This window comes from Haliotis rufescens, unplaced genomic scaffold (assembly GCF_023055435.1).
Source record: "Haliotis rufescens isolate VD_foot unplaced genomic scaffold, xgHalRufe1.0.p SCAF_10, whole genome shotgun sequence".
Taxonomy (NCBI): domain Eukaryota; kingdom Metazoa; phylum Mollusca; class Gastropoda; order Lepetellida; family Haliotidae; genus Haliotis; species Haliotis rufescens.
Window position 1 is genome coordinate 40,418,654 of NW_025963780.1, and position 23,641 is coordinate 40,442,294.

Sequence of the window (23,641 nt, forward strand, 5' to 3'; positions counted from 1 at the left end):
AAAACAGATACATGTTCGAGTTTAACCTTCGACAAAATTCATATCTTTAATACTGCATCATTAAAAACGTCAAAAAAGGCTGGTAATTTATACAATATCGCAGTTAGTTATTTAATCATATATGCGCATATAAAATGGTCTGAATAATGGAATATACAAATATCGGGCGAAAATAGGTACATTGTCCCAACCAAATAAGGCAAAAAGAAGCATCCATTTGATCATGATCGACTCATTGACCATCGCAAAACGTTTGAGGCTATTACTATTGTTTAGCCTTCTACGTGTAACGAATGGATACATGGAGGTTACCTAGGGACTCCGGGACGCCAGGCCAGACAAACCTGACCCCCGACAGGGAACCCTCACAACGGATAACGAATCAATGTCATTGCCCTGTTTATCGCCTAAGTACAGTATCGGCCTCTGTCAAATTCCGAGTAAAATTACGGTCCCTAAAAACAATCGGACCGTATGTTCTCTCACTTTGAAGTAAGCTCAGTCACTGTCAGCTAAAACAATAATGCCAATCCTGCATGTAATCATATTGTTCTTACCGACTTGTTGTCCGCTTTGTTGATTTGAATTTACTCAGCTGCTAACGAGAAGCTCTGCTAAATTAGATTAACTCAGTGTCATGAGCCTGTCCATAACTAGCGGTAAATACAGACTGTCATTATTGATCGCTCCCTGTTCTCACGACATTTCCAGTTACGTTGACGACCAATCGGAAGGCTTGGATGAAGTACCAGCTGTTTGGCTGTACGACTTCAACAGATGCGTAGACAGTTAAGGAAAAATCCTGTTTATAGATAACGTCATAATCTCATTCCAACATCGAACTGAGCCACGTGAATTAAATGGAAAATGCACTTTCACACCACATTGGTCCATCGCGCACGTGAGGTAATAAACTTATACTGTTGTTTTAAGCAGGACTATACTGTTGATGAGTATGTCACCCGCCCTATGCCGCGTGCCAACAGAAGGGCTTTAGCTATGTTCAGATGTGGCACCCCACCTATCCAAATTGAAATACGACGGTATGGTAACGCGCCTTTAGAATACAGGAAGTTGTCTTAACCTTTTGGAAGATGAATGAATTATCCCGTGTATAATGTTGAGCAACGTGGTCTCTTAGACAAGTGCCACGAGTTAAATTCAACTTTTAGCAACCTGTTTGATGTCCAGAAATTTACCTATATTTTGTCGGATTATATGATGTGTCCTCTTACGCCAAAACCTGCAACGACATTTTACAAAAAAAAGAAACGTTTTTATACAGCTGTTAGTCAGCTTTATCATATATGCTAAATATGTACATTACACTGTCTCTCGTAACTCTGTAGTGAGTGGACCATATATGTATTTTATTATGTAACAGTGTGGTAATGACTTTGTGTGAGACTGTAATAAAAAAACCTCTCTCTCTGCCTGTCTATGAACGAGCGTAATTTGCCGGATATGGCAAGCGACACTGCAGGGATGATTTAAAAAAACAAAAACTATAACCACCAGAAGTGCTTCCAAACAACAACCTCCGATTAGCTTTCATCGTTCCTTTTGTCTGTTTGTTTAGGTTCAAGAAATGAATTAACAGTGTTCACAAATGTGTCTTGATATTGCCTCAAAGTTTATTTACGCTATCCTTACAGACGGTAGCCCAGTCTCTTGTCACGCTCAGTTGTGTTAGCGAGCAATCGGCTCACGGCGGCGGCAGTGTTAGACAGCGATAAGTGCCCCTCAAGTCGTCTTTTTGTGTCTAAAGTCAATGATATTTTTTTGTCTTGTTTACATTTTACAGGAGGTAATTGTCGTTACACCACTTAGATTGGCCCTTATTTTGTCTCTGTGATGTAGCTCCTTTTTTCTTTTTTAGGCGAACCAAAGCTGCGTCATGAATGGTGCAGTCAAATTATCAAGTAAGTACCGATCAACCTATATGTGGTTTGAAGTATTTCAGGTGCAATGAGCTTTATCGACAATCTGCTATTAATCTCAATATTGTGAAACTATGTTAGTTCACGTACATTTTCTTGATTGAAAAAAATCTTTAATTAATCTTATCTTTATACTAAGAATTTGAATAAATACACTGCTAAATCTCCATCTCAAGATGACCCTACCTAAACACACCTCACAACTCTTTGCCAGCACCGATCGTGCATGAAACTATGGTAGAAACTTGTGCACCATTTGGTGCTTCAGGGTAGTTTAATTGTGTAGTATTGTGCCAGCAGTCACACGCTACCTGGTGTGACGTACTTATGTTAATACATTTTCCACATCAAAGAACAAATACCATCACACAATAAAAGCATGCATCATGATCAAAATAAAATTTAGAGTAATAAAAACGATGTTGCACATCAAACCGTAAATTTGCATTTGTACATGAAAAAGCTTGGTAAAAATATTGGATATGCGCATTTGTCGAAAACGTCAATTGCAGTTATTTAGGTCACCGTGCGTATTTGGTGAGTAGCTGTGTGGCTGTGTAATTTGGGTTCAAGGCGGGGAACCCCAGAAATGGACTTCACACATTGTACCCATTTGGGGAATCCAATTCGGGCTAAAGAACTCTTTAACCACTATCCCGGAACCCTTCCAGTTATATCACGGTGTGCCAGCTTAAACGGTTATAGATGAGGTTTAAGTTGACAGCCTGAGTCGTGGCAAACACATGTGGCAGAAATTATCTTGAGGAAATACAGAAGAAGCGCTTGACTTTAACGGACCAGTTGTCTTTCAATGCGATGTACTGTGACATTAAAAACTGGTATATCGGTAGATATAACACCAGTCTATAGATGTAAACACATTTGATGATACATCTGTGAGTTTAAAGTTGATTTTGACAGCCAGGGCCAAGTCGGACCGAAGACAGATGAACACCTCTGACAAATTCTGCTGGGGTTATACGATGACAACTTGTCTTCTCACAATATAGCTATAGTTTAGTCCCCTATTGCCGAGCGCCAAGAAGGGTAACAAGTATCATCCCTTTACGTCAACATATCATGTCTTCTGAGTTGTACCCTCAGACATTCTATGTACAGATACTTCAGTCACAAGCAGACATATCACCTGAATATCTTACGGGATGACTTATTCTGAACAGTTCAACAGCTGAATCCCAGAGATCAATCTACAAAGAGTTTAAATAGTAAAAACGTAACAGCAGACCTCAAGTACTGTCATCCATGGAGTCCACATGTGCAGAATGTCAGAAGGCGTTCACAGGGACATATGTTATATTAGAAACAAGCATCAGCCGACTTTCAACAAAATCGTTGCTGCATATTCGCCTCCGCCGACGTCATTCCTATACCACACTCCTGAGCAGTTCAAATTCACTATCCCTTACAATGTTGTCTCAGTGGGGCCAATATGGAGAATCTCACCCTCGTGTCTTTTGACATACAATATATATAGTTGATAAAAGTGGGAAAATTCCGAGGCTTGCCGAAGATGTTTGCCACTTTTATCAACGAGTGTTGATATATTTGATATTCAAAGACACGAGGGTGAGATTTTATTTATCATTCAACATCATTCTTCCAACTTGTTCAACTTGAAGACAGAAATTAGCAGTGTAAAAAGTACTGCTAACAGCTTCAGTAGCAGAGCCATTAGTGATGTCATTTGATTGTGACGTCATGGTCACTAATGTTGTCTTAGTGGGGCCAATGATACAATTGATCTATGGATCCAAAGATAGATCCGGATGTCACATCTACGAAGATCAGGCTGTGGATGAAACCCGTTGTGAAGGGCATTTTATCTCGCTGCAGCTGAGGTCTCATGAGCATAAAGAACCGCCCAGTGATCAAGAAACAGACACTGAAGAATCTTTCTTAAAGCTTGTGTTAACCTGTCATTGTGTAAGATTTCCCTTCAGTGCCAGCATCTATCATTTCATTAGTGGTGTGTGTGTGTGTGTGCTTTACATTGACGTGTTCGTCCCACCACAGTGCTCAAACATGATTTTTTAATAGATGTCGGTTACATGATAGCTGGAGTAGCTTCCTTCACATAGTTTTCACATAAACAATAAAATGGCACTGGCAAAGTTTTTCAAGTTTTATTGCAGGTATCTGTATTCACATATAGCATATCAACAACACAGAATGTTGCTGTTGAAATATCAAGTAACTACCAATCAACCTACATGTGATTTGAAATATTTCAGTTGCAAGGCTGCCGGGGTCCATGCAGGAAGCAAAAGTACTGTAAGTCCCCATGGTCCCCAGTATGGTGATCTCCCTTCAGTTGCTGACGATTTCTAGCCCATTTTTAAATTATGGTGTTCATTAAAGCTTACTGCCTTTTAATATTCTCAACTAGTTTTAAATCAAGTCTGTGATATTCTAGTTGTTCTACTGTCCTTCGTTGACAGCTTTTATTCAGTTTAAATATATGTATCATAAATGTATCATAAATGTAATTTCTCGTCACGGTATGGCTGAAATATTGCCCATGTGACGTTAAATAATAACTCACTCACTCACATTCAGTTGCAAGGAGCGCTATGGACAATCTGCTATTAATCTCAATATTGTGAAACTATGTTACTTCACGTACATTTTCTTGATTGAAAAATACTTTGAAAGCTTCTCTTTATACCAAGACTTTGAATAAATACACTGCTAAATCTCCATCTCAAGATGACCCCACCCAAACACAACCATACCTCTATTGATACCCTCTCCCAAACAGATTATACGAGACTTTGACAACACGGATTACACTTAGCCATGGAGAAACCACTCATGTATGGTTAGACAACCCAGGCAAAGTGAAGACCTAAAGATTAGACGACCCGGGTTGTAATCGGATCACCACGGCTGAGTGGTTTCCCCCCATTCGGACTTGGTTGGGACCAGTGAAAACATCCTGTTAATGGTGATGTCCATTCGAGACACAAGTGATTTTTAATACCAGCTAACGATCGCGTGCTTTCAACGCTCAAATAACTCCTTGATGGAGTGGCTGCAACACGTTTTCACGTTGCTCAATACGATGTTTGCAGGAGATGGAGCGTTACCTATAAACAGAGGAACTTTCCTTCACACTGTACGCATCTGGTTATCTGTTCGGAATTTACCCAAGGGGAATGATGAAAGATGATTTTTTTCGCTATTCGTCAATCAAATGACGAAACAGTTCGTCTTTAACCATTTGGGTATCTTTATAAGTTGTAAACTGAAAGACGAAAAATGAAAAAAAATCATCGTCTTTCATCATTTGCCATTCGAATGTATTTCATGTTGTTAGTTAATGACGAAAAATATCATCATTCCCCATTCCATTATATTGCAATCTTGTAAGTTGAATAACAAATGATGAAATAATTCATCATTCGCCATTCGAATGTATTTTAATATTGCAAGTTGAATGATAAAAGATTATATTTCTCGCTATTCATCATTCGTCAAACAAATGGCGTAAGAAAGAAAATATTATTTGATTAAAAACCTTTAAAAATTAATCAATTCGCATAATACACTAATGTTGATGGGTATCTTAGACATCTTATGCTTGAAAATCAATAAATACAAATTTACATTTAAGAAATGTAGGGGTCATTTGGTGACAAAATCATTTCTTACACCACTCTTCATTGAACCTATTTTCTTTTTCAACCAAATGACCCAGCCACAGATTACAATTTAGAAACTGTTTCAAGAATCGGTGGTGGTTAAATAGACAAAGTCGGATTTAACAAGAGTTCTTTCAATTTCGGTAACATTTAAGTAATCTCGATGTACCCTAATCATGTTACTAACCAGGTTTGTCTAAGTTGTTTGAAATGTTATTTATTGTATCCCATTTTAGAGGCATACATTTATGTCTCATAAATATTCATGGTAATTCAGTGATGGTATAACGGATGCATGGTACATCAATTTGTTACAGTTCTTTGCCTGGACCGATCGTGCATGAAAACATGGTAAAAACTTGCATTGTGACATTGTGTGAACCAAATCTTCTAGGACAACGTTTATGTACATTGTGACACTGTGTTAACCCAATCTTCCAGGACAACGTTTAGGTGACACTGTAAACCAAATCTTCCAGAACAACTATCAGGTGTATCGTACAACTGCAAGATTATTTTCTTCTAGAACACATTTCCTGCCGCATTTACTTGGACAATTATTCGTTGCAATGTAAAACTGCATGTTTGATATCTTCTAGGACGGCTCTTATTTATAACATAACACTGTGTGGATCTGTGTGTCCACAAACGAACATCATGTATTCTAGACCAGAAGACTTATGCCGAGGAACTCAACTTTCCTACAGTAAGCTCAATATGTTATTGACAGGATAACTTCATACTCTGGCATTATTGTGATAACAACATGCATGTTAATGTTAAAACTGTTGTTGAGATTGTTGTTGTTGGGGAATCGAACCCGGATCATAGGCGTGACAAGCGAACGTTTTACCCATTAGGCTACCCCACCGTCCCTACGAGACATAACAGTATACTGCCACATAGCAACTATATGTAAAACACTAATATACATTTAGTGATTGGATATGCAGTTCAATGTACACAAAGAAATGGCTTGGGACATATTTCTATCTTTTCCTTCTCTTCATGTGGTGTAGTTGCTCACGAACGACATCCACCGTGTCTTCTAGCAGCATTGCCATATGTCTTCTTTGTCTTCGTTCAGCCAGTTTGTCAGCAAATCCAAGAGTGTTATATCTACTGAGTGAGTGAGGAAGTGTGTATGGTTTTACGCCGGAATTTAGGTTGCAATCTAGTTCCACTACGTTTTTGCCTTTACACCCTACTGAATCTGTTTCGGCAGATAGTCAAGACTGATTATTCCCCAGCACTGACGTTTTGAATTTACCTTCAGTTTCATTCACCAACTCGTGGTTGGTCAAAACCTTCATTGCTTTTGTCTCCACTCACTAACTGTAAAGCCCTTTGAATATTTGGAATGAATCATTGCTTGTATTTCCCCAATGTGTTATAATAGTTTGTCTTTTGATAAGAACTGTATATTGAACTCAGGTTGTCATTGCTATGTTTTTACTGTTAAGGCACAACGAGACTTCAAGCGGACGTCCAGCTGATGTGGGGGAAGAAGATCCCTGAGCTTTTCATCATGTAAATCAAGTTTGCAACTCCATTACTCCTTGTGGTAGGTCTGTTTTAGCTTTCAATTTGATTCAATCAGCTGCCTTGGAATTCCTAATAATGTCGAATTATCCCGCCTTGGACATAAATACTAACATTAATAGAAGAATCAGTTACACCTAAAATGTGGAGAATAATTTCTTTGTTAATTACTTCCATACTCTAGAAATGTGTATACAGTAATCACATATTGTATCATATATTTATGTATATAATCAATTTGCAATGTTCTCGAAATAATGGAAATAATACCTTCAGAGGATTCATTTACGAATGCAGTTAATCAGGCAGATTGAATGTCATTGAATGTCCCAGGGACCAGGTTTCAGTTGAATTTGACAAATGTATCAAATGAATAGTGAGATAAAACAAAACAGTGAGATGTAAATCTTGAGTTAATGAGGAGCCATTGACCTGTGTTCACCAGACCATAAACACAAGGTCGGCCCGTCTTAATTAGTGTTCGGTTGCTGGACTTTTATGGCATGGCCCATTCCACGAGGGTCCAGTCTAGCCATTGGGACTAGCCGACAGTAGAACAGTAGTGAATTTAGATGCGAGTTTATTGCTAGGGGAACACCGAGTTGACACGATTGTCGCGGGTTGGTAAATGTTCGCCATTAATGAAGTCATTGTTTGTGGATTGCGGACATATTCGTTTTAAGTTTTGCCAACATGAGTCATTCCTGGTGATTGCAAATATTACGCTTTTCGTACGCCAAATTTATGCTTTAGATAGTCCAATTATGATAGAGATGTCACCACTACTAATGTCATATTTTGTCACGTAGGGATATGTCCCATTTCCCCACTCCCTACTTTCTGTTTTGGATTTTGTAAGAATTAATAAGAGAAAGTTTTGTGTGGGATTCTAATATGTATAACTAATTCTAAGAGAAGATTGGTAATGAATATGAATAGCCATGTTGTCTGACTTTGATAGAATTTGAGATCTTCACAATCATCAGGTACACAGTTAGGGTTTGTGATGTTAACATTTGCCCAATGACCATGAGAGTATTGCAAGGGATACCAAAGATAACAGTTTATTATTAGAGGAATTTGGTTGTGGGTAATCCTTTCACGTTGATAGAAGGAAGCCACTCAACCAGGTGGTGACAATGGTAATGCGTAAGGCACGGAATCGCGAAAAGATCACAAGAGATAGTGATATTTATATGTAGACAATTAAGATTTTGTAATTAGTGTAATCTAGATCTGATTGAAGATGGATATCACTTCCTGTAAATATTCCACACATGTGATAATCTAAAAAATATATTCGGCTTTTTGTGAATCCAAGTATCCACAAATTGTCATTCTAATATCTTCAGTTAAACTTGATGTTATACGCAATATATATGTATCATGCGATGTCAGTTAGAAATAAGTTTATGTTGTTTAAAACCGCTTCCTAAATGCTGTATACTATTGGCCTGTTGCCTACCAGTTGTGTACGAATAAACCACGATCTATCTAATTGAAAAAGTTAACAAGACCAATAAAGTTAAGACCTCGTCAGCAGGCGGTGAAGATGTCAACTGATTGGTGTGACACCACGCCCTGCTACACCTGTACCGTGTCTTAAAGTGTGAGCTTACATCAGTGAACTGCTTTCAATGAGTCGAGGCCTAATTCTATGGTTCGTTAAGATTAGATTTGATGATAATGCGTTTGGATGACGTTCAAGTCCCCATGACGCCAATGTGGGTGTGTGTGTGAGGTAAACCTTTACGTCACATCGGCAATATTTCATCCATATCGTGACGAGAAATTAGACATGAAATATACATATATTTAAACTTTTTAAAAATCTGTCATCAAAGGACAGTATGAGAACTAGAATATCACAGATAAGATTTAAAACTAGTTGCAGAACATTTAAAAGCATTAAGTATTAAGGAACAACACAATATAAAAATGGGCTAGAGATCGTCAGTAACTAAAGGGACCGGAGATCACCACACCAGGGACCATGGGGACTTACAGTGCCTTTGCTTCCTGCATGGACCCCGGTAGGATTTACACCATCCCTTCATTCGCTGGCGATTATATGCAAGTTTAGCCATTGAATAAAACTAACAAATATACTACGATTTAAAAGTCTGGTATACATAAAAATACTACGAATGGTTGGGGACTTACACGAGAATTAACATCATTAAAAAGGTCCTTAATTGTTTTTACATTGAAATATTTATCCCTTGTGATGGAAAAATCAACAGTCAAGCAGGACATGCTTGACTGTGATTCTTTCACCACAAGGGATACAAAACGGAGAATCCTCCCCTTTTAGTAAATATTCATGAGTATATCTGCTGTGGCCAATACGACATCGTCGCATAATGACCTCTTCAAATCTGGACTGACACCCCGAGAAGGTATATCCGATATTTGGTTTAATTTCATGTAATTTATTGATACCTCCTTGGGCGTCCCACTTCTGTTGCATAAGATCTCGGATGTAGGATCGAATCATGGGTTTAAAATCAGTGTATGGGATCAGAAGTGGTGTCACAGATTTGTTGAGCGCTGCTTTAGCAGCAGCATCGGCCATTGTGTTACCTTTGATACCAACATGGCTTGGTAACCAACAAAAGACGATGTCATATTGGCCAGTAGCAAGATCATTAAATAACTCAAGAATTTGGATTAAAAGTGGATGTTTTGAAGACATAGTTTTAATTGCCTGAAGGCATTAAAGAGAATCTGAAAACAGTATGAATTGGTTATGTTTAGATTGATTACCGATATATTTAAGTGCTGTAAAAATGGCGTTTGCTTCTGCAGTGAATATTGAACTGTTATCAGGTTAACGTGAAGAGATCGTTCTGGATCCAATGACAGTGGCACTAGCAACTGCGCCACCATCCTTGGATCCATCTGTAAATATAGATGTATAAGTGTCATAATTGTTTCTTAGTTGATGGTATTCTTGTTGGTATATTAATTGGTTAGTATCGGATTTCTTAAGTTTGGTTAATGTCAGGTCTACCTCTGGCTTTACCATTTGCCAAGGAGGAGATGAGAAAAGTTGAGTTGGAGCTATATCTTGGAGTTTAATATTCGAAGCTGATATTGCAGATTTTATTCTTATTCCGAGTGGTGGATTGAGTGCTGATTTCTTATTGGAAAGATCTTCGTAGAGAGGATGGAATATACATTCAAAAGCTGGATTTGACGGATTAGAATATAATTTAGTGATGTATTGTAGAGATAATTTTAGTCGGCGTTGTTTAAGAGAAGGCTCATCTGCTTCTATATAGAGACTGTGAATGGGAGACGTTCTGAAGGCTCCAGGCAAAGCCTCAGACCCTGATGATGTATCGTATCTAGTTTTTGTAAATTACTTTTGCAGGTTCCACCATAGACGATGGAGCCATAATCAAGTTTTGAACGGATCAGTGACCTGTATAAGTGTAAGAGGGTTGTTTGATCCCCTCCCCACTTTTAATTGGAAACAACATTCAAGAGATCGAGTGCCTTCAGGCATTTAGCTTTTAGGTATTTTATATGGGGAAGGAAAGTTAAGTGGTTATCAAAAATAAGTCCCAAGAACTTGGCCTCCTTAACAACTTTGATAGGAGTGCCATTCAGAAATAGTTCAGGGTCCTTATGTGGCTTATATTTTCTGCAGAAATGTATACAATTAGTTTTTGATTTGGAAAATTTAAACCCGTTTTCTAAACACCACTTGTGAATTTTATTAAGACATAATTGTAATTGCCTTTCTATTGTGCGCATATTTTTACCACGACAAGATAGATTAAAATCATACACAAAAAGTGATCCATCAACTGAATCATTTAAAACTTTTGACAAACTGTTAATTTTTATACTGAATAAAGTGACAGACAAAATACTGCCTTGTGGGACACCCTGATCCTGATTATAATGATCAGACAGGGTTGTACCCACTCGGACTTGAAATTGCCTGTCTGTTAAAAACTGTGATATAAAATGAGGCAGACGGCCTCTTAATCCAAAATCATGAAGATCTTTTAAAATACCATGTTTCCATGTTGTATCGTATGCTTTTTCTAAATCGAAAAAGATCGATACAGCATGTTGTCTATTTACAATGGAATTTTTAATAAACGATTCTAAACGCACTAAATGATCGATAGTACTTCTGTTTTTCCGGAAACTGATTGTATATTGGTAAGAAGATTATTTGTTTCCAAGTACCACACTAATCGATTATTTACCATGCGTTCCATCGTTTTACAAACACAGCTAGTTAGAGAGATAGGTCGGTAATTTGAAGGATCAGAATGATCCCGCCCAGGTTTGGGTATTGGTATAACAATGGCATTATGCCATGAAGGTGGAAACGTCCCTGATGTCCAAATGTCATCGAATATAGTCAACAAAGTTTCAAGGCATGATTCGGGCAAGTGTTTCAGTAGCTGATAATGAATATTATCAGCGCCTGCTGCTGTATCATGAGCTTGCCCTAAGGCAGTATATAGCTCATGTAGTGAAAATACCTCATTGTAATCTTCACCATTATCAGATGTAAAATTTACTTTTTTCTTTTCCTGTTGGAGCTGATATTTTTGAAATTCGGGAACGTAATTAGATGAAGACGAATGTTGAGATAATGTTTTCCCAAGTCTATTGGCAATAGCAGTTTTATCAGTTAGTAAAGTATCGCCATCCTTTAGATGGTTAACTGTAGAATTTGATCCCTTGCCTTTGATCTTTTTAATCATGTTCCATACCTTGGACATAGGGGTACGAGTGTTTATTTTGCAGACATAGTTCCTCCATGATAGACGTTTATTTTGCTTAAATAGACGTCTTGCCTTAGCATTTGAAATTTTGACAGTGTTTAAATTATTGACAGTGGGATGTTTACGGAAGTATTTCTCCGCCTTCTTACGACATTTCCTAGCTTGTTTGCAAGTGTCATCAAACCATGGTTTACGAACACGTGGGTTGACGGAGGACTTAGGAATTGATTCATCAGCAGTTGTATTCAGTTGATCTGAGAACAACTGAATCGGGTCAGTAACATTCTGAAAAGACGTAGGTTGCAATTTATCTTTGCATAAAGACTGAAATAAAGGCCAATCAGCCTTCAAAAAATTCCATCGAGGTGAAGGTGGATCATCAGCGGGATTAATGGGTTTAAGTACAGTGGGGAAATGGTCACTTCCACACAGGTCATCATGGACTGACCAGGAGAATTCGTGTAACAAAACTGAATCTGTCAGAGACAGATCGAGAGATGAATACGTGCCAGTAGCAGGGTGTAAATACGTATCGGAGTCATCATTAAAGATGCAGAGATCATTATCGGAAACAAAATCCTCGATCACTTTTCCCTTTTGATTAATGATTGCACTTCCCCATAAAGGATTATGCCCATTTAGATCACCCATGATAACACAGGGCTTTGGGAGCTGGTCGTATAGTTTTTGTAGATCATTACGCTGAAGATTTGAAGAAGGTGGAATGTATAAGGAGCAAAGTGTCAAGGCAATATGCAGTGTAAGTCTAACTGCAACTGCTTGCAGATTTGTGTCAAGCGGAACAGGACTGTGAACAGCGCCCCGCCGCACCAAAATAGTAGCTCCTCCAGTAGCTTTATCACCCGGAGGAGAAAAAGAATGATAGGAACTATACTGCCTTAATTCAAATTTATCTGTATGTTTTAGGTACGTCTCTTGTAAACAAATTGCTGATGGACTTAAAGCTGTTGTTAATAATTGCAATTCGTGAAAATTATGCCTAAGTCCTCTGCAATTCCATTGAAATATATTTGAATGGTTCATGGCGGTTCTATAGGAGATCGCTCACGTGAACGTGAAGAAAAGTCACCACTCATGGAAGATGGAGTAACATCCATCTCGAGAGGATCAAAGTAATTGTGAACATCTACAGATGTTTCAGTGAGAGTAGGGATCTTAGTAGAAATTTTCTTGTTTTGTTTCTTCTTTTGTTTTTTGGGCATTTCAGGCGATAGTTTGTTAGGTGCTGGTAATTTAGGAGTTGGTTTAGGTGGGGCCATAGTCTGAGTCACAACCTGAGATGCTGAAGAGATGCCACATGATTGACTATCGGAATCATTGGTCTGACTCTCTGATGTTGTAACCATAAGCACAGGGTGTTCAGAGTGTGTCCATGTCAAGTCAGTTTGACATTCTATAGATCTTGTGGTAGAAGGTCGAAAGACAGCAGCAGCATAGGTGTGCGCTGATGGAGGTGACCGGCTGGCAACGACTTTTTTAGCCTCCTGAAAAGAAATGTTGTTTTTACATTTGACAGTTAAGATTTCCTTTTCATGATTCCAAAGAGGACAGGATTTCGAAGACGCAACATGTTTACCCATACAATTAGCACATTTGGGGTCAGCTGTACAATCTGAGGCGTCATGATTTGCACCACAACGGTGACAAACAATCGGCCGATCGCATGATTTGGAGCCATGCCCAAACTTCTGACACTGGTAACATCGGAGTGGATTGGGGACATACACCTCCACTCCGATGTTGAAATAGCCTGCCTTAATTGATTGTGGTATAGTCGACAGTGCATTGGAAATTTTTTGGAAAATATTTCCTTTCTCACTTAATCCCATCTTTCATTTACGCAAAAAGTCAAACATATACTTTATAATCTTTATATAATCCATACAATAAAATAATGTTTATTAATTAAGATATGAACGTGTGTAGGGAAAGGTCCCTTTGACTATTTATGATTTAAACACAAATTTATGTACAATTTGACAGGTTATAATAATATGAATATCAAAATGCACCACCACTTACCAAGTTCACTGAAATGTCACCATCTGGAAGTTGTTACAGATAAACACGGATTCTAACCAAGTCTGATCTTCTTTTACATAGAATGCATGAGTGACTTCTTTCGCGGGATTTCCAGAGGAGGTTTTCGTTGATTGAGGTATCGTTTACACATGTGTCACGTAAGTAAGCAGAAACATTCTGACAACCTTTTTACTGTTATTTGTTTTCCATGTTTTCCAATGTAACAAAGAGAATTTGTCAGAAATGCAGATAACTACTGTCATCGTTGTGCGTGATTTAGCGTCAGTCGTGGCGTCACACAGGACGGAAACTTTTACGGCTTCTGTTGAATTTACCACATCATTGTAATGTATATACTTGTAATTCCATAATATGTGCAACGATACTCTTCCTATGAATATTCTCAAACGCGTGATGAAGCCAATGTATGCTACAATTAGACGAAAATACAAGGGCTGCAAAGAATACACTATGAAGCGAATACGATTCATATCACGAATATAGGGTAACGAATACGAATACTAATTCACAATTACAAGTCAGCAGTTTATGTAGTATTTATTATATTCGGTGAAACAATAACATCATTATTTATTTGACATGGTTTGTTAATTATTAATAAATCATACATTTATATACTGCACTTATCCAGGTACGTGTACTAGTATCTGCTCAAATGCGACAATGACCAGTGACAACAATACTATCAAATTGAATATTATCAGAGTGTTGTCATGGAAAGAAATCTATGCATATAATATGTTGTTATGGATATTTTTAGTTACAGGGTATGTAAATATACATGATAGCAAATTCATAAATATTCGATTCAAGTGGCCATGAATAACGAATTCAAATCATGAATGGTTACGGTTCGATTCACCGAATACGGGAGTGAATCGTAACAGCCCTAGAAAGTACCTCTAAAAATGCTACACAGCGTAAAATCTGAATTTTGCTTTGTTTACTTTTCAGCAAGTACAATTTTACGAGCACAGTTTTCGTTTCCATACCTAATTTATTTCGCATGATTTCATCTAGATAATTTGCATTGGTGACAAAGACCATTTATCCATTGTTTCGAAAATGTAAGAGGAATTCAGGGATGCATGTACATGTATAGCAGCTGAGGTTGAAACATACCTGATCGAATAGGCGTCTCATAACCGGCATTTTGTAAACACAATCCAATATGGCGGAACGTACACTTCGGCGTTCGTGTATGCGTATTTTCCAAAACATTCTAAACGATTCTAGGCTTATCAGCGACGTTTCAGAATTATCATTAGTGATTTGATACCCTTGATCGCAAATATGCTATTCTTCTACTTAAATTATTCGAGTAAATTTAGATTTCTAAACACACAGTAAATATTTATATAACGCCGTGAATTGTGATTTGGCGAGATTAACAATGTACCTAACTCAGTCGCTTTCAGTAATTTTGAATTGCCTAAAATGACAGTAAATGATAAACAGAAGGGGGAATTCAAAACTGTGAATTGTCTGCGAGATGTATTTTGAATTTTATTCGATTTCGAAGTGAGGGTTGAAGAGGAGGGACATATGTGTCGCCGTGGCATCCAGGGAGTTTACACTCTGAAAAAACGATAATGTTGACATAACAACAGATAATGTAACTGATAATAATAACAAACAAACACGCAGACGAGGACGAGTTTGTTTATTTTTATTATTAATTACACAGTCCTGTTGTTCAATACAGACGTAGGTGAACATTCGATTGAAGCACGAGCAACTTATGAATGACTTACACTCAGGAAAGTAGTCCGTCATCATCTGACCCCAGGTCGTCACTATGGAGTAGCCAATCACGGGCCTGGAATTCGATCTCACACATATGTTTGATACCAGTTATCTCAAATGGGTTTCTCACCCACAGGTGTGTATGAAAATAATATTCATATATTATCATCAATGATAGCTTTTACGTCGACTTAACAGTCTTGTATTTCGTCGACACACACACACACACACACATACACACACAAACACACAGCCATGTAATCATACTGAATATGTAGGAAGTCAGTATGTATCAACTCTTTATAACCGGTAACTGTCACACCTGATTTATTTGTCTGAATGGAACGTCTGAAAACAACTGGTTATAACTGTTACACTGTAATTCGGGGTGATGTTTTGTGCTACAGAATCAAACTACCGTTGTGCTACATGTATATATTAGATGTTACGATGATGTGTCATTCCTTAATCAGTACGATGTATAGCATAAGTATATACACTTAAAACTAGACACATGACAGAGAGATGAATAAACGCAGGTCGGGTCAGTATAATTTCATTGGTTAATTATACGTTGCCATTTTCTAAATGAAAGAAATGATGGTGCAGAAAAAAGACTAGCAGTTAACACTATAACCGTGATGCAATCGCATTACTCAATACAATCCACAAAGAACAATATATTGGGCGCCTTTTTACTATTTATTCCATATTTTATATAAATAATTCATTTATGGGTACAAAAGAATGAATTTATATCACGAATGTGATTTTATTATACCATGAAATGTAAATTGATACCGCAAATCGATTATTAAATATCAATAACAGAATTTATCAAATAATGTACTTTATCATCTAAAAGATCGAATAAGGTATGATATCTATAGCCTTCATCTCCGTGACCTTACGCCCATTATTTACAGTTCGTGTAGATAGGTACAGTATGTTAACATTTACATATATAGTCATATTCAGTCGATGTGCATATTCAGTCGATCTACATATGTGTAAGGGCAAGCTTCTTCCCTTTACTTGATCATTTTTCCGCCTGGCTCTGAATGTGGAACACAGATTTTAGAAATACATAGGTATCTTGTTATAATTGTATTTTTATGTGATTTAATATTTATATTTACTATTTTACTTACTACGTTTTACGTGAGACGTTTTATATTTACATGTCACCATATATTACCATTATTGTTTGTTAGCTAAACACAATTGACAAATACTCAAAAACAAATGACTAGTAAACTAATAATGTACGTTGGAAATAATATATTGTTAATGCCAAAATGATGTATCAAGGATCAAGTAGAAGATATATTGACAGTAGCGCTGGGATACTAGCCCGTGAAAACAAAAGTGCTTTAACTCAATGTTTATCTCTCCTGCCGGTCATTATGCAACCGCTATCTTATGCACAACCCCGCGCTCACGTCTACATGTCTCTTCCTGTGGTACGGTAATTAGTAGAACCCTCTCCCTCAAGTGTATCTTTCATGACCGTTAGTCGTACCAGAATCTTATGATCACGGGATCAAGAGGAGGTATGTGAGACCCAGCTGCCTAAGGTACCAGTTTCTGTGCTTCTTCCTTTAGTCATACCAGAATCTTATGAGCACGTGATCAAGTGGAGATGTGTGAGACCCAGCTGTCTAAGGTATCAGTCTCTGTGCGTCCCTTTCTCGATCCCAGATTCACCCTGATTATGATTCTACCTTTGTCAGCCACGTGCTCATGGGTTTTACCAGAGAGGCACACATCTGGGATCGTGTCCGTTTCTCGATGGAGTATAGATAATCGTGTCAGGGAGTGAGGGGTCATATTTCAATGTCTTTTTGTATGACGCGACCGGGGATCGAACCAGCGTGTGAACCAGCTCTCCAGGCAGACACTCTTTCCACTACAATGATGAAGATTGATCACCCAGAAGATAACCTTGAAGAACAACAAACAAATGAAGGGACTACTTTGAGCGATGCAAACGCTTTTAACGTAGTCTGACAAGGGTATTTTTCCACGTAACATATACCACTTGACGTTAGCTGAAGGCAAAATATTTCATCAGACAGGAAACATATTTAAGTTGAAGTCGTTTCAAATTTAAATGATTTCCGGATGATCAGGGACAACTATGTGAACAACACACAACAATGCAACCTTACGCGTGCGCAATGGATCAATGATAAATGTACATGGTACAGGGTACCCTCCTAATGAATGCAAAACACAATATGGCGTGCCACTGCCACACATGTGGCCACGTGTTTTAGACAATATGGCGTGTCACTGCCACACATGTTACCACGTGTTTAATGACAGTATGGCGTGTCACTGCCACACATATGGCCAAGAATTTATCACAGTATGGCGTGTCATTGCCACACATGTTGCCACGTATTTCATACATTATGGCGTGTCACTGCCACACATGTTGCAATGCGTTTTAGACAGTATGACATGTCACTGCCACACATATGGCCAAGAATTTAACACAGTATGGCGTCTCATTGCCACATATTTTGCCATGTGTTTCATACATTATGGCGTGTCACTGCCACACATGTTGCCACGCGTTTTACGCAGTATTTCATGTCACTGACACACATATGGCCAATAATTTAACACAGTATGGCGTTTCATTACCACACATTTTGTCACGTTTTTAACACAATATGGCATGCGAAGTTAAAATTTAATATTAACGTGCCGAACGTGGATCTGTCATGATTAACAGAAACAAATAAGTGTCCATGAACACAAATCAATTTCACCCTCCTTTAATCAGGTTGATTGTCGATAACGGTAACTCTAAATAATGTTTTTTTGTGTGCGTTCTTTTGCCGCATTCAGCAATATTCCAGCTTTATGAGGGCGTTCTGTAAATAATCGAGTCAGGACTAGACAATCCAGTGAAGACCACTGAGACGCCCCTTTTGCACAACATTGTCATACTTGAAATTACAAAATGTCTCGTTACAGCAAGGTAATCATTGTTAGATTTCCCAGAAACAATCATCTTACTATTCTAGTCACAAGCAGCAGCTACCAGGACTAACATTTTCTCCCTATTCATATCTTCTAAATATTAATCCTTAAAATAATCAGTATGAGTCAGTCATGTGTTTCTAGAGCCGTTTTCAACATCGTATGCTGACAAAATGGCTGAACGAAGACAAGGAAGACATATGGCAAAACTGCTAGAAGACACGGTGGATGTCGTTCGTGAGCAACCACACCACACGAAGAAGGGGAAAACAGAGCAATCTGTCCCAAATCCTTTCTTTTGTACGTTGAACTGCATCACTAAATGTATATTAGGGCTTTACATAAACTTATAGTTGCCATGTGGCAGTATACTGTTATTAATCGTAGGGACGGTAGGGTAGCATGATGGGTAAAACGTTCGCTAAGATCTGAGTTCGATTCCCCAACAACAACAATCTCAACAACAGTTTCAACATTAACATGCATGTTGTTATCACAATAATGCCAGAGTATGAAATTATCCTGTCAATAACATTTCGCCGCTGGGAGTGTCGAGCTTTCTGTGAAGTTCCACGCAGATATAAAACATGCATGATGTTTAAATTGCAACGAATAGTTGTCCAAGTAAATGTGACAGAAAATGTGTTCTAGAAGATAATAATCTTGCAGTTGTACGATACACCTGATAGTTGTCCTAGAAGATTTGGTTTACAGTGTCACCTAAAAGTTGTTCTGGAAGATTTGGTTTACACAGTGTCACAATGCACCTAAAGGTTGTCCTAGGAGATTTAGTTTACACAGTGTTACAATGCACATAAAGATTGTCCTGGAAGATGTCAAACATGCAGTTTTACGGTACAAATACGTCAATCACGCAGTTTTACGATGTAACATAGAGCTGTCATAGAATATGTAAAACATAGAGTTTTGTGGTGCAAATAAGAATTATTTTAGAATATGTTGACCGTGCATTTTTGCAATGAAACTAAAGGTTGTCATAGAATATGTCAAACATGCAGTTTCGATTCATACCTCAATGAACTGTAAAAACTCCACAGCCAATGCTGATTCTTAAATTCGACAACGAAAACATGTTTTATCTACAATAGTTTAATAGCATACAAAAATGACGACATCAATAAACATTACAAGTTTAGGAATACATACTAGTACTGTGGCGTCACATGAATCAGGTGAGCGTTTTAATGTGGCATATTACTTGACACGCTTTCAAAGTCAGAAGACAATCAACGGAGACTAGGATCAAAACAATGTTAATAGGACCTGTCAATCACGCCAAGAGGCGAGAAGTAAGGCTGTTACGAACCGGAACAAATATGTCCGGGAGAAGGGGGCGGTTTCAAATGACATGGTCAGTTACCGCCAGATTCAAGCATTAGTTCCCTGAGAACGGGAAGATACAGTTGGAAAAAATGCTAGATCTTTAGTTAGAAATGAAACCGGAAGACATGAAAGTTGTGGAACCGAGGCGATTGGGATAAAACAGGCGAGCGAGCCTGCACGTTTGTTGTTTCATTCCTTCTCGACCTTCGGTTAAGAACCCTCTGGATGCCGAGTTTTTGTTCTGACGCACATTTTTCTAAGATCGGAAAAGTGAAGGTTGTGCGAGAATTGTGCCGACGCGGCAATGGATCTACCTCTGGCTATATAATTTACGCAGAGGTGGAGAATATTAAATTTCCTATTTGATGGTGTAAATTTAACTGCAAATATTAAACAGGTTTTAAAAAAGTCACCTCTAAGTGTTGTCCGAGAATTTATTCTGCGTTGAATGACAATAAATTTCTCCGCTTTTTATCGTGCACCGATGAAAGGACTGAGCGACGATTGTTTTTTATGTAGAAGCTTTACGGAAACTGTCAGTGAACAAAATACTGCCTAATATCTCAACGACATAACTACATATCAAATGGAGTTATATGCGTATGTATAACGACATACATTTAATGCCCAAAATAGCATGCCGTAAGTGACGAAAACTGATTTTTCTCTATGACGTCAAAAGGCGACAGAGATGTTACACACGTACAAAGAAAAGGGGCCAATCTCCTGATTGTGTAAGTGTAATTTGACTAATGTTGCACCATTATAAATGGAACACTAGCAAAAACATAACACCATTTCTTTTGACGTCATGGCTGGTTTTATGTCTGATAACGTCGGAGAAAGACGACACTGGTATTTTGATCTCCCATAATTTTCGTTCAGTTTATTGTGTATCTTAATTGGACAAGACACGCACCTGTTTGGCAGCAATTTATATAATGACATACCCAAAAGAATATTTTAAAACAGCCAAAATATATATTCAATATTGAACATATATTTGTTCATTATTATATTATTATTTCACTTCATCTCGTTTGGTATAGAATTATCAGGATAATCGTTTACGGTTGAATCAACGGGGTACCTGGCATGAGTTTTGTTTTTATACTTTTTACAATTCCTGGAGAAATAAAGTAAACAGTTTAATATTCTGTTATTACAATATTGAAAAAAAGAATGAACCCATTGATTTTATAATGCAAAACGAGAGGAATAATTCGTAAATTGTTGGTGGCTTATCCACACCAGGCGAATCGTTAGATATCACTGTTCTGTGTATCAAACTTTGTTAAAGCAATATTCATTTTTAGTTATAAAATAAAGTGAAACGGCTATTCGTGGACATTGGTTATATGAACACTTGTCCAAATGAAAGAACTATCGTATTTGATACTATAGATTTATCAATTCTTATGTAAACAATGTTCAAACAACTAGGAGATTATCAAGGGTTTGTTCATGTGGCCTATATTTACGTATGATATCATTTTGAACATTGACAAATATCCAAAGGGAAATTATTAGTGTGACAAAATGTATAAGTGATATGCAAAATCTACATCAAACTGAAACTGTAAACAGCATGGTTCAATGATCGTGTGCACTATCATTCAAGGACCTTTACCTCAACGACATTTCCCTAATATGTTCATCAATGTTGACGTATGACAGCACTACCGGTGACGGACTTTTACAAAATAGCGTGTTCACTGTCATAAGTACGCGGGATTTTACGAAGGGACTTTCGTTGATTCAGGGATCGTATATACATAAATGTAGTATGTAAGCAATCAGAAACATTCTGACAATCGATGTACTGTTATCTTTTGTTATAATTTTCATTGAAACCAACGGAAATAGTCAGAAATTCCGATAAATACCGTTGTCTTTGTGCGTGATTTTGCGTTAGTCATGGCGTCACATGGGACGATAACTTTGATAATTTCTGTTGAAAATATCAAATCATTGCAATGTATCTATTTAAAATTCTCTAATTCTTCCTACGATTCTCTTCCGATGCATATTCTGAAAATGTTTAGCCAATATCTGTGACGAATAGACGAATGGATAGCTCAAAATAGGATAAAATCCTACACTGTGTAACATCTGAATATTGCTTTGTTTACATTTCAAACAAGTGCAGTGTCTCGAGCACAGCGTTCGTTTTCACACCTAACTTATTCTGCTTGATTTCTTCTAGCCACTTTGTATTGGTGCCAAAGACCATTGGTCATTTCATTCTTAAATGTATGAGGAATTCAAGGATGTGTGTATCGCAGCTAAATTTGAAATATACGTGATGTTACAGGCGTCTCATAACCTGTGTACGTGAACGTGATTTTGTAAACACTATCCAATATGGCGGAAAGTTGACTTCGGCGTTCGTGTTTGCGTATTTTCCTAAACATTCGAAATGATTGTAGGGTTATCGGAGACGTTTTGGAATGATCATTGGTGATTTAATAAAAGTCAGATACCTTTGATCATTAATATCCTATTTTTGAAATTAATTTCTCCGAGTAAATATCCATAATTTGGATTTCAAAACATGCTGTAAATAACGCCGTGTGTTGGGATTTGGTAATGTGTAAAAACAAAGATGGCGACATTTACGATGTACCCAATCTTCAGGTCATTTTCAGTACTTTTACTTGGCCTTAAATGCCAGTGGATGATATCACAGAACAAGGAACTTCCCACGTTATTTAAAACCGTGGGTGATGTATTTGAAATTTATTCGACTTCAAAGTGAGGGTTGTAGAGGAGGGACATATATGTCTTTGTGGCATCCAGGGGTTTAAAGGGTTGTTTGGACAATAAATATGTATGAATTTCGCAAAATGTCCTGTGCATAACGATACTCTCAGGCAGAAAGCAAATTCGCTCAACTGTATTTTGGGGGATTCCCCGACATTTCGTAGTAACAAAAGTAGTCCGCCTCCTTGGGCATGGCTTAATCTTTTACATTTATCGGGAAATGAATGCAATAACACGTGACCAATTCAGCTAATCAGAATGCAGGAATATTAATGAACACAACGATAATTTAATTATTCACAAACTAGCCACGTATGATTGGATTTGATAAGGTTGAACAGTACAAATGTAAAACAGGTTGATAACAAATTTTAAGGGTATTGTATTTCTCTAAATATTTGTTTGATCATGAGGCTTGCTTATATGTGTGTTGGTATTCATTCCTTGATGTGGAAAATGTATTTACATTAGTACGCTACACCATGTTAAGTGTGCCTGCTGGCAAAATATTACACGATGATATGACCTGCAGAAAACACTAAACCACCAAATGGTGCACTAGTTTTTTCTATATTTTCATGCACGGTCGGTGCAGGCAAAGAACTGTGAAATCATGAAATACGTCCGTTTTATCATCACTGAATTACCATGAATATTTATGAGACATAAATGTATGCCTCTAGGATGGGATACAATAAATAATATTTCAAACAACTTAGAGAAAACCTGGTTAGTAACACGATGAGGGTCAAAAGAAAGTACAGCAAGATTACTTTAATGTAATCGAAATTGAAAGCACTGTTAAATCCGACTTTGTCTGTTTAACCACCAC